Below are 15,286 nucleotides of genomic sequence, written 5' to 3'. Positions count from 1 at the left end.
TTTGCCAGAATGCAAACAAATGTAACTGTGAAGCATGGTATGTATGGACAAGCAAACAACAATTCAATAAAGTTCAGGCACATTAGATAGGATTATTTTTAAATATCAGAGGTATAAACACTCTTGCTTCAGGGCATAAGCCAATCACTAACCTGTATTATTCCATAATTGTCTACTATGGAGTTTCTTGCACCTTCCTCTGCAACTGGTATTTGTCACTGCCAGAGACAGGATCCTGGACTGCAGGAACCGTTGATCTGATACAGTATGGAGATTTCTGTACATTGGCAGAAATGCCACTGAATGGTTGCATTGAACTAGATTGAGCCCAATGTGTGTTACACAGCTAACAGCTGAAATTGAATTACTGGGGTTCTAAGCTGTATTGCAGGCAGGACATGGGCATTCGACATCAGCTAGTCCTGCTCAGTGGCTAGTTATTAAAAAGCCTGTTGCACCTGTGCTATTCACCTTCCAAATACTGTTACAAGTTTTCTAGTACAGCTGGGAACTGTTTACCAGTAACCTGTTATAATCAACGTGGTTCAATCTGTAGCATAGACAGGGGTTAGAGAAGGGCTCTTAGAGAAGGAACTAGTGTTGCCAAAGTTTTTAAAACATGGTTTACACTGTTAGACAAAGTGATTGTAACCCTGTTGGGGTGACCCACTGTTTTAAAGTAGTCCTTTCAAAAGTTTCTTCTTCAGTCCAGAGATGGCTTTCAATATGACACGCCCATTCCATGGCTGACTCCAACGCCAAATAACTTAAAATACTGTCTACACTATAACGACAGCCATGGTTTTGTATCCTGGTCATGACACCCTTATCTAACCAGGTTACAACAAAAATGGTTGCGGCCATGCAACAGGCCTTTTTTTCCCCCACAGCACAACCACATATCCATCCTGTTTGCACATCCACACTACAAACATGGTTGACAGCATGGTATCAGTGTATCATGGGAAAACTAGGCCGTTTTCTTTTCAGGTATTTATACCACTAACCAGCACAGTATCCAAGAGCTCTCCTATAATGCCTTAGCAATGGAGTGCCAGTAGGACACACACACAGAGGAGTAAGACATACAGAAATGCACTCAGATACTTCCTACCACGCAGAAAACTGGGAGGATAAGACCAGCCAACTGAGATGCACAGGCACAGTGAGAGAATCCATCTACAAAGCAAATTAAGTTTGTCAGAACAGTTAGAGAAAAACAGCCACGCAGTAGCCCAGGCTGCTGGCAAGGGCGTAACAGCTACCAGAGTTAACAACTGTAATATAACCATGTTGGGCATAGACACAAGCTATGTTTACAGCCAGAGGACTAGTTACAAACTCAGTTAAAAGTTATAGCGTAGGCAGGGCCTAAGGAGCCACAGACAGCAGAACTAACCAAGCACGCTAGTTTAAATGAGTGGGCTTCAAAGCTGGATCTAGCCAAATGTCAGGCTCCAATCAGGAGCCCAAGTTTGGACCCCAAGTTTAAGGCTACATGAAAGTTCAACTAAGAATCCAGAGTTTCTTCTGAAAAATAAGTATTCTGAACAGCACTTTGGCTATTTATATACTACTGAGCTCTAATACAGCATCGTCCCAATCCAGCAAACTCAAAGGAGGTCAGTATCATCTCCATTTTACAGAACTTCTTCTGTATTTTCCACAGTATGCATCCGATGAAGTGAGCTGTAGCTCACGAAAGCTTATGCTCAACTAAATTGGTTAGTCTCTAAGGTGCCACAAGTACTCCTTTTCTTTTTGCGAATACAGACTAACACGGCTGTTACTCTGAAACCTGTCATTTTACAGATCAGGAACCTAAGGCACAGAAAGGTGAAGCAGCTCGCTCACAGTCACACAGCAGATCAGTGTCAGAGCCAGGAATTGGACCCACATCTCCAGACTCCCAGCCCAGTACTCTATCACCTGGACCACATTGCAAAAACTTCTCAAGTCTAGCCAACCTTATCCAAAAACCTGTTTATATAAGCAAAGAGGTCAGAGATGTCTGATATATTAAGCCATTTCTCATCCACCCTCCCTTCCCATTCATCTCCAGGACAGAATTTTCTGCTATGTATTTGTCTAAGAGCAGCGTTTCACAAACTTTTGGAAGCTGAATCCCACCATCAAGAAAATGAAACTAATCACAGAACTGTGCCATGTGTTGTTAAAGGCCTACCCACCTTAAGGTATATGTCTTCACACATATGTGCACACAGCTTCAGACAACCCTAGGGAGGTGTAACACCACACTTTAGGAAATGCTCATTTAAAACTAGACTGGATAGTGCCCTAAATGTTTCAAGTCATGGAATTTCTAGCATTCTCCTTTATTCTATGATTCTAGAAGGCTGGCAAGAAGCTAAACCAAGAGCAACTGGACTCAGTCCTAGCAATTAGTATCATGTCTTGGACTGAAAACCACACTCTCACCCCTCCCTCAAATCACATGTTCAGTTTTAAATGAATCAATGGTTTAAGGCTTACACTGTGTGAGAAACTTTTACACATCAGCTGGGCAGTTGGAGGCTAAGTCAGTTCACACAACAGAAGCCAGCACAAGGCACAATATCTCCACTTATGGAGAAATAGAACCTCCTATGAAGATAAACTGAAGCGGATGAATCACTAGCGTATTATAAAATGATATATAAATACAGACAAAATAGAGACCAACCTTAATTTGAAGCTCTTCTTGTCTTGTTTATATCCGCTCTACTGCACTGATTCGAACATGGGGCTGAACAAGAATTTTTAAAGAGTCTTCTATTCCTCCCTTTTACTTTACTTTTTAAATAAACAAAAAACCCAGCAGAACAGCTTAAGCTCTTTGTGAATGATTTTACAGTATGGCTCTCATGTCAGGGAAGCCTAACTTCTACAGTTAGAGCATCAGAGTGTGGTATTAAAGCAGGTACACTTGCCTAAAGAATTTTCCTAATAACTCTGATGCCAAAATCTCCCCATCTATCTCACCCCACTGAGAAAAGGAAGGGGAGGAGGGGAAGATCCAAAATCTATCCTGCACCCTCTAGGTCATTTCTTTTAAAAACATTTTTCTAAAGCTTTGACGCGTCTCTGTTTCCTTATTACTAGTAGTTCCTTTGCCACTCTTGCAAAAACAGAGATGATCTCTTTTTTAAAAGGAAGGTTTGTCTACTTTCCTCTGCTCCCAAGTTATTTTGTTCTAGTTTTATTAGAACTAACTGAATTTCTGGGAAATTTAAGTAGAGACTCTACCACAATAACCAAGAAAAAGTCATTAGAATCTCCGAAATACTTGAAAATTCAACCTGTACTTTCCTTTTTATTTTTAATTGTGATTGTTACTTTTAGTGCTTGTCTTCCCCCACACACACTCTTCCCATAATACTACTTTACCCCAAAGAACAGACCCCTCTCCAAAAGCAGGAGATTTAGAAATTGGGGGTTAAATTTTCAGAAAACTGGCTTGCCACGCAGCTGTTCAACTTTAAGGCTCTTCCCCACTTTTTACAGCTGTATCTTCCTACATTCTTTTTAAATATTAAAAAAAATTAAAACTCTGACTCCCCCAGAAATTAAAAATAAGCTCCCAAAATATAACTAACCCACCAAAATAGGGTTATCTGAAGATGCTTAATGTCATCACACAGCTTGCTTTTTACCTGTGATTGCTTCTTTCCTCCCTTTTTATTAACTAATATTTGCAATAACTACCTAGCAGTTCCCACATTTCAATATGCAGTTCTAGTCCTACTTTTCTGTCCCTGACCCCCTTTTCTCTCCCTTCCTAGGCCAGGGAAATTTGGTTTAATGTGAAGCTGAGAAAAGGTTTTTAAAGTGTCTTGTTTTAATTTCTGCAACTCTCCCCCCCAGAGACGATCCCCTCCTCTCCCACACGTCAATATACATTTAATCCTGCCTCCTCAGATAAAAAATAAATCAGGAAAACTGGGTTTATGAGAAGCTGGAAAATGTGGATGTTTTTAACTGGCTTATTTCTCCCCCTCCCCCCGAAAAAGCCACCCTGAGACTCTCCACCTGCCTGTCATGCGTCTCTCTCCAGCTCTATTGCCCCTTTCCCTCCCCCCAACAAAAATAAAGATCCCAGGGAAAGAGGGCTGATGGGAAGCTAGAAATGAATGGCTCGCTCCTCCCCAGCAACGATCAACCCAGGGACCCTCCTAGCTGCCTGCTCTCTACCCTCTCTTCCCCATCCCCCCGTACCCCAGGAGGTGGGGCTCAGTGGGAGCTGGCACAGGGGGGCTATGGCAAGTGCTCCCCTCCCCCCAGGATCAGCTAGAGGCTGCCCCTCCCCCCAGAGAACAGGACACCCAGGGCCCGGGGGGGTGGCAGGAGCTGGGGGGAGCTTGGACCTTTGCAGGGGCTGGTTCCCCCCGCTCCTCCTTTCCCCGCCCCCAGGGGCTGCTGCTGTCGGACTGGGGGGCTGCCCCGGGCTCCCTAGGCCTCTCACTCTCTCCTCAGGATCAGGGCGGCCATATTGGATCCGTCAGCTTCTCTCCCCGTCCGAGGGAGGCGGCCGCTGCCGCTAGAGCAGGAGCAACATCCGGGTAACCGGCACCTCCTCCCGAGTGGGCGGGGGGCGGGGGAGGAGGAGGGGCTGCGTACATCCGGGGTCCCGCCGCCTTCCTTCACCGCCACAGGAAGGAATGGGGGCACGGCCGCCATCTTTGTGGAGGGAGGCTGGCGGCTCCATCCGGGGTATTCGTGGGTGGTTTCAATACCATGAGACTGGGGAGGCGGCCGCCATGTTGGTAGAGGGCAGACGGGCCGGCACATCCGGGATCTGACTTCACACTACTGAAGAGAATGGGAGAGTGCTACCATCTTTGTTAAGGGCAAATGGGCACGTGGGAAAGTAGGGTCGGCTCCTGAGGCGGCTCGCGGAACGTTGTTGGTCAGCGTTCCCTTGTGCTTATTAGGATCTAAACAAAACAGGCGTAGTGCCCAACACCAGTAAACACCGGGCCATTGCCTCTCTTGCTATTGCCTGCCTTACCGTCAGGAATATTGTTATGAACTGCTGTTTATAAAGAGGGCTGATGGGTGAGCTGGGAATGAGGAGACCTGGATTCTGTTCCTGGCTCAGCCACTGACCTTGGGCATGTCACTGCCCGTGCACCTCAGTTTCCCCATCTGTAATACGGGGATCATTGTTATTATTTATTTCTGTTCTGAGAGTGTCTGGTGTCCCGAGCAGGGAGCAAGGTCCCAATGCGCTAAGATCATGGTCACAGCGATACAGACAAGATGATCCTTGCCTTAAAGAGCTCACAATCTAATTCTCTAATCCTGCAAAGACGTGAGTTTAACTAAGTTAAACTGTATAAGCACTAGCCATTATTGACATTAGGTACTGCGAGCAGTCCTCCCGAACAAGCTAAACCTAAACCAGCCCTTACAGGTTGAACAAACCCCTGTTAGGGAAGGTCCTAGGTTTACTAGGTCCTGCCTCAGCACAGGGAGGTGGACTTGAGGACCCTTCCAACCCTACATTTCTAGGATTCTATGATCTACAGTTAAGTCTTTGGAGGATCAGGCCCTAGGTAGATGATAAATAATATTTACATTAATTTTCTTTTGACAGCACTTTGAAATCTACAGTTGAGAAGTGCTAGAGAAGAGCTAATGCATCCGATGAAGTGAGCTGTAGCTCACGAAAGCTCATGCTCAAATAAATTGGTTAGTCTCTAAGGTGCCACAAGTACTCCTTTTTGCGAATACAGATTAACATGGCTGTTACTCTGAAACCAAGAATTATTATGTAGATCCATATGCATTTCTTTTAAAATACATATTTTAATATTATGGTCAAATATTCCTTGTTTATAACAGAGACCCAGCTTCATATGTGACTGCAGCCGGGTCTGTACTAGTCAGTTCTAGCAGGATCAGGGCCTTAAGGTCTGAATTGTCATTAATCTACTGTGAGAATGTATCAGCTCCTCAGAAATAAGAAGGGAAAAAGCAGAGGAAAACCAGGGTTAATACGTACCAATTGGAAAGGAAGAAGAAGCAGCAGCCAGCAACCCAGTGCAGTGGCAAATCACCATTTTAGGGCTGCTGGTATTTGGCTCTGTCAAATTTAAAGGGCTAGCCCCCAGAAAAGCATGCTGGGAAAAAAGTTACTCTGGTTTATAGGGATGAGGCAGCTACAAAGAAAGGTGCTTAGGAGCTGTTTGTGTGCATTGTGTATTGTATTGTATAAATGGCAGTGTATGTCTGAAAAAGAGACATGCCTCTCTGGAAAAATTTAGGCAAATAACTTCCCTGCTCTGTGACTCTGTTTCACCCTCCACTCTTTATCTGTCTTGTCTATTTAGCTAGTCAGCTCCTTGAGTCTGAGGTTGCCTCTCACCATACGATTGTACAGCACCTAACACAATGGGGCCCTGATTTGCTTGGACTCTCCAGATGCTCCTGTAATATATTAATAATCAGCTGTAGAAATTCTGCTTTTCACTAGCCCTATAACTCAGCAGGTCAGAAAAAAATTAAAAGTCTCATTCTGGCATTCTGGAAGAAGTAGCTATTGACCATGGCTTACTAGCTCCGAACTCCAAGTGTTGAGGCTACAGAATGACTTCAGATGTATTTCTTCCAGTCCCCACTACCCACAAAGGGTGGTGGAAAGATCAGAACAGTTTGTTTCATAGATTCATAGATTCATAGATATTTAGGTCAGAAGGGACCATTATGATCATCTAGTCTGACCTCCTGCACAACGCAGGCCACAGAATTTCACCCACCACTCCTACAAAAAAAACCTCACACCTATATCTGTGCTATTGAAGTCCTCAAATTGTAGTTTAAAGACCTCAAGGAGCAGAGAATCCTCCAGCAAGTGACCCGTGCCCCATGCTACAGAGGAAGGCGAAAAACCTCCAGGGCCTCTTCCAATCTGCCCTGGAGGAAAATTCCTTCCCGACCCCAAATATGGCGATCAGCTAAACCCTGAGCATATGGGCAAGATTCATCAGCCAGATACTACAGAAAATTCTTTCCCAGGTAACTTGGATCTTACCCCATCTAAAATCCATCACAGGCCATTGGGCCTATTTACCATGAATATTTAATTACCAAAACCATGTTATCCCATCATACCATCTCCTCCATAAACTTATCGAGTTTAATCTTAAAGCAAGATAGATCTTTTGCCCCCACTACTTCCCTCGGAAGGCTATTCCAAAACTTCACTCCTCTGATGGTTAGAAACCTTCGTCTAATTTCTAATCTAAATTTCCTAGTGGCCAGTTTATATCCATTTGTTCTTGTGTCCACATTGGTACTGAGTTTAAATAATTCCTCTCCCTCTCTGGTATTTATCCCTCTGATATATTTATAGAGAGCAATCATATCTCCCCTCAGCCTTCTTTTAGTTAGGCTAAACAAGCCAAGCTCCCTGAGTCTCCTTTCATAAGACAAGTTTTCCATTCCTCGGATCATCCTAGTAGCCCTTCTCTGTACCTGTTCCAGTTTGAATTCATCCTTCTTAAACATGGGAGACCAGAACTGCACACAGTACTCCAGGTGAGGTCTCACCAGTGCCTTATATAACGGTACTAAAACCTCCTTATCCCTACTGGAAATACCTCTCCTGATGCATCCCAAGACGACATTAGCTTTTTTCACAGCCATATCACATTGGCAGCTCATAGTCATCCTATGATCAACCAATACTCCAAGGTCCTTTTCCTCCTCCGTTACTTCTAGTTGATGCGTTCCTAGCTTATAACTAAAATTCTTGTTATTAATCCCTAAATGCATGACCTTACACTTCTCACTATTAAATTTCATCCTATTCCTATTACTCCAGTTTACAAGGTCATCCAGATCCTCCTGTAGGGTATCCCTGTCCTTCTCTAAATTAGCAATACCTCCCAGCTTTGTATCATCTGCAAACTTTAGTAGCACACTCCCACTTTTTGTGCCCAGGTCAGTAATAAAAAGATTAAATAAGATTGGTCCCAAAACCGATCCCTGAGGAACTCCACTGGTAACCTCCCTCCAACTTGACAGTTCACCTTTCAGTAGGACCCGTTGTAGTCTCCCCTTTAACCAATTCCCTATCCACCTTTCAATATTCCTATTGATGCCCATCTTATCCAATTTAACTAATAATTCCCCATGTGGCACCGTATCAAACGCCTTACTAAAATCTAAGTAAATTAGATCCACTGCGTTTCCTTTATCTAAAAAATCTGTTACTTTCTCAAAGAAGGAGATCAGGTTGGTTTGGCACGATCTACCTTCTGTAAAACCATGTTGTATTTTGTCCCATTTACCATTGACTTCAATGTCCTTAACTACCTTCTCCTTCAAAATTTTTTCCAAGACCTTGCATACTACAGATGTCAAACTAACAGGCCTATAATTACTTGGATCACTTTTTTTCCCTTTCTTAAAAATAGGAACTATGTTAGCAATCCTCCAATCATACGGTACAACCCCTGAGTTTACAGATTCATTAAAAATTCTTGCTAATGGGCTTGCAATTTCTTGTGCCAATTCTTTTAATATTCTTGGATGAAAATTATCTGGGCCCCCCGATTTAGTCCCATTAAGCTGTTTGAGTTTTGCTTCTACCTCAGATATGGTGATGTCTACCTCCATATCCTCATTCCCATTTATCATGCTACCATTATCCCTAAGATCCTCTTTAGTCTTATTAAAGACTGAGGCAAAGTATTTGTTTAGATATTGGGCCATGCCTAGATTATCCTTGACCTCCACTCCATCCTCAGTTTTTAGCGGTCCCACTTCTTCTTTCTTTGTTTTCTTCCTATTTATATGACTATAGAACCTTTTACTATTGGTTTTAATTCCCTTTGCAAGGTCCAACTCTACTTGACTTTTAGCCTGTCTCACTTTATCCCTACATATTCTGACCTCAATAAGGTAGCTTGCCTTACTGATCCCTCCCTTCTTCCACTCCCTATATGCTTTCTGCTTTTTCTTAATTACCTCTCTAAGATGCTTGCTCATCCAGCTTGGTCTACAACTCCTGCCTATGAATTTTTTCCCCTTTCTTGGGATGCAGGCTTCCGATAGCTTCTGCAGCTTTAATTTAAAATAATCCCAGGCCTCCTCTACCTTTAAACCCATAAATTCTTCAGTCCAATCCACTTCCCTAACTAATTTCCTTAATTTTTGAAAGTCAGCCCTTTTGAAATCAAAAACCTTAGTTGCAGATTTATTTTTGTTAATCCTTCCATTCAGTTTGAACTGAATTAGCTCATGATCACTTGAGCCAAGATTATCCCCTACAACCATTTCCTCTATGAGGTCCTCATTACTCACCAAGACCAAATCTAAAATAGCATCCCCTCTAGTCGGTTCAGCAACTACTTGCTGAAGGAATCCATCAGCTATCGCATCTAGGAAAATCTGAGCCCTATTATTATTACTAGCACTCGTCCTCCAGTCTATATCTGGGAAGTTAAAGTCTCCCATGATCACACAGTTTCCATTAGTATTTACTTTATTTGTTAAGAGGATTCTATGACCAAAAGACTCCATGTTATCCCCAAAAAGAAAAGGAGTACTTGTGGCACCTTAGAGACTAACAAATAAATTGGTTAGTCGCTAAGGTGCCACAAGTACTCCTTTTCTTTTTGCGAATACAGACTAACACGGCTGTTACTCTGAAACATGTTATCCCCGATGTCAATCCAGCACTAACTCCAGCTCAGCTACATATAGGTGGAGTGACAGCTCAAAACAAATATGCCAACTCTTACAGGTAGAGTTTTGCCCTATGTGCCTCTCCTTTATATGGCATGAGGTTGAGAAACACCAAATCAGGTCTTCTTTAACTACTAAAATGCAGCCCAAAGCTGTCTACCAATATGACACCCCGCCCTTGCCATTCTATCTGAGCACCTCATAACCTGTAATGCAGGGGTAGTCAGTAGCTGGACTGCGGGCCAAATCCAGACCTCCAGATGCTTTTGGACAGACCTTAAAATCTTTTCATTTACTTTCTATCATTAGAATGGGGGGGGGGGTTTAATTATTATTTTCTCTGAAGGCTGGACCTTGAGTATAGCTTTGACCAAGAAATTTGGACCGTGACAAAAAAATAATTGACTACCCCTGCTTTAATGTGTTTATCCTCACAACACTCCTGTGGGGCAGGGCCATGCTTTTCTCCCCATGTTACCGATGGGAAACTGAGGCACAGAGAAGCTAAGTGACTTGTGCAAGTGTAACGCTGACAGACCCCGGTCCTCGGTGGGCTGGATTGAACCTGGGGCTTCTGGAGCTTAGTGCATGAGCCTTTACCGCAAGAGCTAAAACTCAACTGGCTGTTAGCTAAGGCTGTAGAACAGACTCATTTTATCTCTCTCTCTAAGTGGTCTTGGTGCCACTAGATGGGACAGAACACTACACCCAGAAGGTGTGTGGGTTATACAAGGTCACACAAAGAGTCTGACATTGCAGGGAATTGTCTTACCCAAGTCCTAGGCTAGTGTTCTAAGCACTGGACCATACTTCCTCTTCCTTAAACTCCCTCAGGAGACCCAGTCCTGATAAATCTGAATGAGAAACAATACTGAACACAAGTAACAACTCCCTGCTCTGCCACACACGGCCTCAGCCAGTCACTTTGCCTCTCTGTGCCTTGGTTCCCCATCTGTGCAATAGCAATAGTAGCCATGTCCTGCCCTCTAGAGGCGTGAGCTGTTATCCAATAGACATCTCTGAACTATGAGATCATTGCTGAGACCAAGCAATGGGGGAGGGAAGATTTGAAGATAGGGACAGACCTCTTAAGCCCACCTCGTTTTTGTCCCCCAGTTACCTCTGTTCCGCACAGAGCCATTGTTCTCTCACCTTTAACACTGAATGTTATTTACACCAGTTCTTGGTTTTCAAGGATTGAGTGTAGCTGGACTCAATCCAGTTGTGGAAGGGCACAAGGCGCTTGATGTTCATGAAATTTGGGAGCTTTTCAAATCATATTATGTTTTCTGCAAGAACAGCTTCTGTGTCCCTCATTTTGGGTCTTTGTCACACATTAAACTCTGCATCTGGGCCTTCGCGGGTCGAGAGAGAGATGGACACATACTGTTTCTTTAAATCTGGAGCAGGGACCCAGGCAGAGGTGGGGCTGGGGAGTCCACATGAGAGAGAAGTGCCATCAGTGCACATACTGTAGGAAAAGTAAACTGGAACTTAGTCCTCATTGGATCACTTGATGATTACCAGTTCTGTTCATTCCCTCTGGGGCACCTGGCATTGGCCACTGTCAGAAGACAAAAAGAAAAGGAGTACTTGTGGCACCTTAGAGACTAACCAATTTATCTGAGCATGAGCTTTCGTGAGCTACAGCTCACTTCATCGGATGCATACTGTGGAAACTGCAGAAGACATTATATACACAGAGACCATGAAACAATACCTCCTCCCACCCCACTCTCCTGCTGGTAATAGCTTATCTAAAGTGATCATCAAGTTGGAAATGGCCATTTATGATGATGATCACTTTAGATAAGCTATTACCAGCAGGAGAGTGGGGTGGGAGGAGGTATTGTTTCATGGTCTCTGTGTATATAATGTCTTCTGCAGTTTCCACAGTATGCATCCGATGAAGTGAGCTGTAGCTCACGAAAGCTCATGCTCAAATAAATTGGTTAGTCTCTAAGGTGCCACAAGTACTCCTTTTCTTTTTGCGAATACAGACTAACACGGCTGTTACTCTGAAACCTGTCAGAAGACAGGATACTGGTCTAGATGGACCTTTGGTCTGACCCAGTATGGCTGTTCTTATGCCCATGAGGGAATCCCACCTGGAGAGAAACCCTGTCAAACTGCTGCCATGGGGAAAAGCAACTCAACTCTTAGGAAGAATCAGAGGCCACATGGAGGAGAAAGTGGAGATGCATTCCCATTTGGGGTCTAGTCCACACACAATAATAAAACGGGACGGAACAATGGTGGGGAATGGAGTTGGGTGCTGCGGGTAGTTATTGTTGAAGGACCAGGAAAAGATGAAAGTGAGGAGGAGGAGAGAGAGCAGGTTCATGGGGATCCCCAAGGGAATGGGTGTTGGGAACCAGAAAGGGAGGGAGGGAGGGAGTGGGGAATGACCAAGGGGATTATGACAGAATGTTACACTTGTGTTCACATCCTACACACTATTGTGATAATTTTTGTATAAAGTGTGCCTTGTGAGGTATCATTTGAAAACCCATAATCCGCTGATTATTATTGTCCTGGTGAAATGCATGGCAAGATTGTATGTAGAGTTATAAAATACCGCTGTATGGTGTTGTTAACACATGTTCCAAACCCCACAACGCTGCCCAAAATGAGGTTGGCAAACAGGTCTATCCTAAACAAAGGAACGAGTGCTCTGCTTAATTTGCATTTAAGCAGTAGACAGAATCATCAAGCAGGAAGGGAATCAAAGAAAGCTCAAACAGGTGAGAAAAAAGCAGCAGGGAAGATCCTTCCACACAGACTCTTTGTCCCCTAGTGCCTAGCTGGAAATGTTTTTCAAGAGAGGACTGAAATTATAAAAAGGAGGAACAAACACATCACAGGACCCCCACTCCTGCCCATTGCATTCACTGCACCTGAAGTGACAAAAGAAGCATTCACTGGACTCTGGGAAAGGGGTCCTGATCTATAGTTTGGCCAGTAAAACTGCTGAAACCATGTGATGAGAAATTTTGCTTGAATCTGATAGTTTGTTAAGTTAGATGTTAGTAAACCTCTTATCTTTATTTTTCGTAACCATTTCTGACTTTGATTCCTCATTGCTTGTACTCACTTAAAAGCTCTCTCTTTGTAGCTAAGTGGTTTGTTTTATTGTTTGATCTAATCCAGTGTGTTTAAATTGAAGTGTCTGGGAAAGTCCATTTGGGGTGGCAAGTTATATGCATTTTTTCTATTAAAGCAATAACTGACTTTATATAAACTTGTATTGTCTGGGAGAGGGCTGGGCAGTACAGGACATACATTTCTGGGGGGAAATCTAAGACTGGGAGTGAGTTGGGGTCACTCTGCAGTATAACCGAGACTGGTAAGAGCACCCAGACATAGCTGGGAGTGACTTGCATGCTGGAGGCTGTTTGTGAGCAGTCCCGCCTGCAGGTTAAGCAGCAAAGCAGTGTAAAGGGCACCCCAGGCTGACACAGCTATTCATTGGTCTGGATTGTATTCCGGGTATGACACACCTCCACAGGAACAGGGGGAGGCATAGGGGGCATGCACAGCACTGACAGACACTGCAATTTGAAAGAACCTGATTTTGCATGCATGAGGCATGTGCACATGTACAGCGGGATCCACAGTGACAGTAACTGGAAGAAGCAGAGGCCCTGTCAGGGGCCAGGGAGGAGGGGCAGTGGGAAGGAGCTGAGGACTCTGTGGAGACCAAGGATGCCAGGTGGTAGGAACCAGAGTGGGGAGCTGCGTCGTAGGTGGAACTGAAAGCATTGGAGCCTGGTCATGGGAGGGCACCAGGGATGGTTGTGGGAGAGCCAGAGTAGAAGGGACCTGCAGGCCAATAGCTTAGGGAGTCTGTGCAGATAAGCAGGGTGTAGGAGGCAGTGTGGCCTAGTGAACAGAGCACTGGACTGGTTCTATTCCCAGCTCTGCTACTGGCCTACCGGGTGACCTTAAGCAAGTCATTCCCCTGCCCTGTGCCTCAGTTTCCCTGTCTGTAAAACAGGCAGTCTAAAGGCCAGAGAGCCATGCCAGCGTGGGCTGCTCTTGTTCTCCCTCTGCTGTGAGCTCAGCTAAGCAGAGACAGACCTTCAGTGCAGCACTAGGGGGTGCTGAGTATGGGAGTTTCCATTTTGCAGCTATGGGACAATGCCTGAGATTCGTCTGTGCCATAAATAGAAAATTAGAAATGTGGATATGAAATCAAAAAGCAGGTGATTTCATTCCTCCTGATAAAGCAGTTTCCGCCCATTTCTTATGCAAAAAATATCAGCTGCCCATAGTAGATGGCAGTCACTTCCACCCCAGCAATTAGACCATACATAGACACATGACCAAACGGTACCACTAGAAGATCTGGTTAAGAGGGTTGGTAGCAGCAGACACCTTGCAGGCAATAGATACAAATGGCTTAATTCTGTAATGTCTCGTAGTGACAGTGGCAGTGGGTAAGCCAAGACTGGGCAGGACATGAGCAATGTATCGAGTGCCGTAGCTCGATGAATTTATTGAGAACAAAATCTTTAACAGCTTTTGCAGAGCTTCGAAGGCTCCAGCTAAAGCAGGTTTCACTCAGCAGCCAAAATGCTGGGAAGGCCATCAGCCGGCAGATTTGTTTTCTGCCCCTACTGGTGTGTTCTCTGCAAAGAGCTCTCCACTGTTCTGCTGCCCAGGTGCGCTCCTCCCCAGAAGTCTGCATACTAGTGTTAGCAGATGAATTAAACCTTTCACTGAACAGACGTGTCTGTGAGTAACCAGACATGGAACGCTCAGGGGGTGGAATTCTAACACTGCCCCCGAGAGATCCTGGATATGAAGCTTCCCAAATGGGCTGGGAGGCTCCCAGTTGTGGGCACCCACTCCCCCTGTTGCTTTCATTGACAGAGCAAGGGAATTATGCGGGGGAGGCAATCTAGGCTACAGCTCTAGGGTTGACTGAATCGTACAGATCCTTGGGAATAGGCCAAGACTTTAGCCACAGAGACCCTGCGTGCAGCATGGTCACTGTCAGAGAGGGGACGCTGGAGCAGATGAATAGGACCTAGGGACCCCTTGCTGCTGACTGGAAGAGGGGTGGATAGGGTTTACAAGGATCACCAGCCGAATATCAGATATCTGCCAATATCAGGTGGCACATGAGGTCTCTACAAGAGCCAGTGATCACCATAATAATTGTGATTAAGTTCTGATACTGTTTAAGGAGTTATGAATCTGTGCAGAAAATTGTGTTCTTAAGGGCTTGGAGTCCACGAGGGTACGTATCTTGGAAATGTTCCTATCTGGTAGGACATAGCTGACACTTATCTCCCTGTCTGGCCATGGGACTGTGTTGTCCGCCTATTGGCACACTGAGCCAGATACCAATTGAGAGACTGTGAAATCTACAAGAGAAACAAGCAGGGGGTGGGACGGTCCCGTTTATGAATAAAGACAAAGGCTTGGTCTGGTCTGTCTCGGCATGCAAAAGGATGAACTGAATCCTTCCCCGAGGAGGCAAACTGACAGCATGCATATCTCTTGGAGGGAGGGTCACAGGTGGAAAACACTGCAAGGATTTTGGGTGAGCAATATTTTATTAGGCATGAGATTTGCATGAGCAAGA

General features: G+C 44.6%; 1 protein-coding gene across 1 annotated transcript in view; it reads right to left on the bottom strand.

Moving 5' to 3' along the window:
* The window catches only part of DEDD (death effector domain containing), a 39,545-nt gene extending 34,981 nt beyond the window's left edge, over window positions 1-4,564 (bottom strand). Inside the window, exon 1 of the mRNA XM_077841532.1 lies at window positions 2,684-4,564. The gene's annotated coding sequence lies outside the window, so the exon portion shown is untranslated. The remainder of the gene's footprint in view (window positions 1-2,683) is intronic.
* Window positions 4,565-15,286: the final 10,722 nt, after the last annotated feature.

The sequence above is a fragment of the Eretmochelys imbricata genome, chromosome 24 (genome assembly GCF_965152235.1).
Source record: "Eretmochelys imbricata isolate rEreImb1 chromosome 24, rEreImb1.hap1, whole genome shotgun sequence".
Lineage (NCBI taxonomy): Eukaryota > Metazoa > Chordata > Testudines > Cheloniidae > Eretmochelys > Eretmochelys imbricata.
The sequence above is the reverse complement of the archived record's forward strand: the minus strand, read 5'-3'. Positions and strand labels throughout refer to the sequence as shown.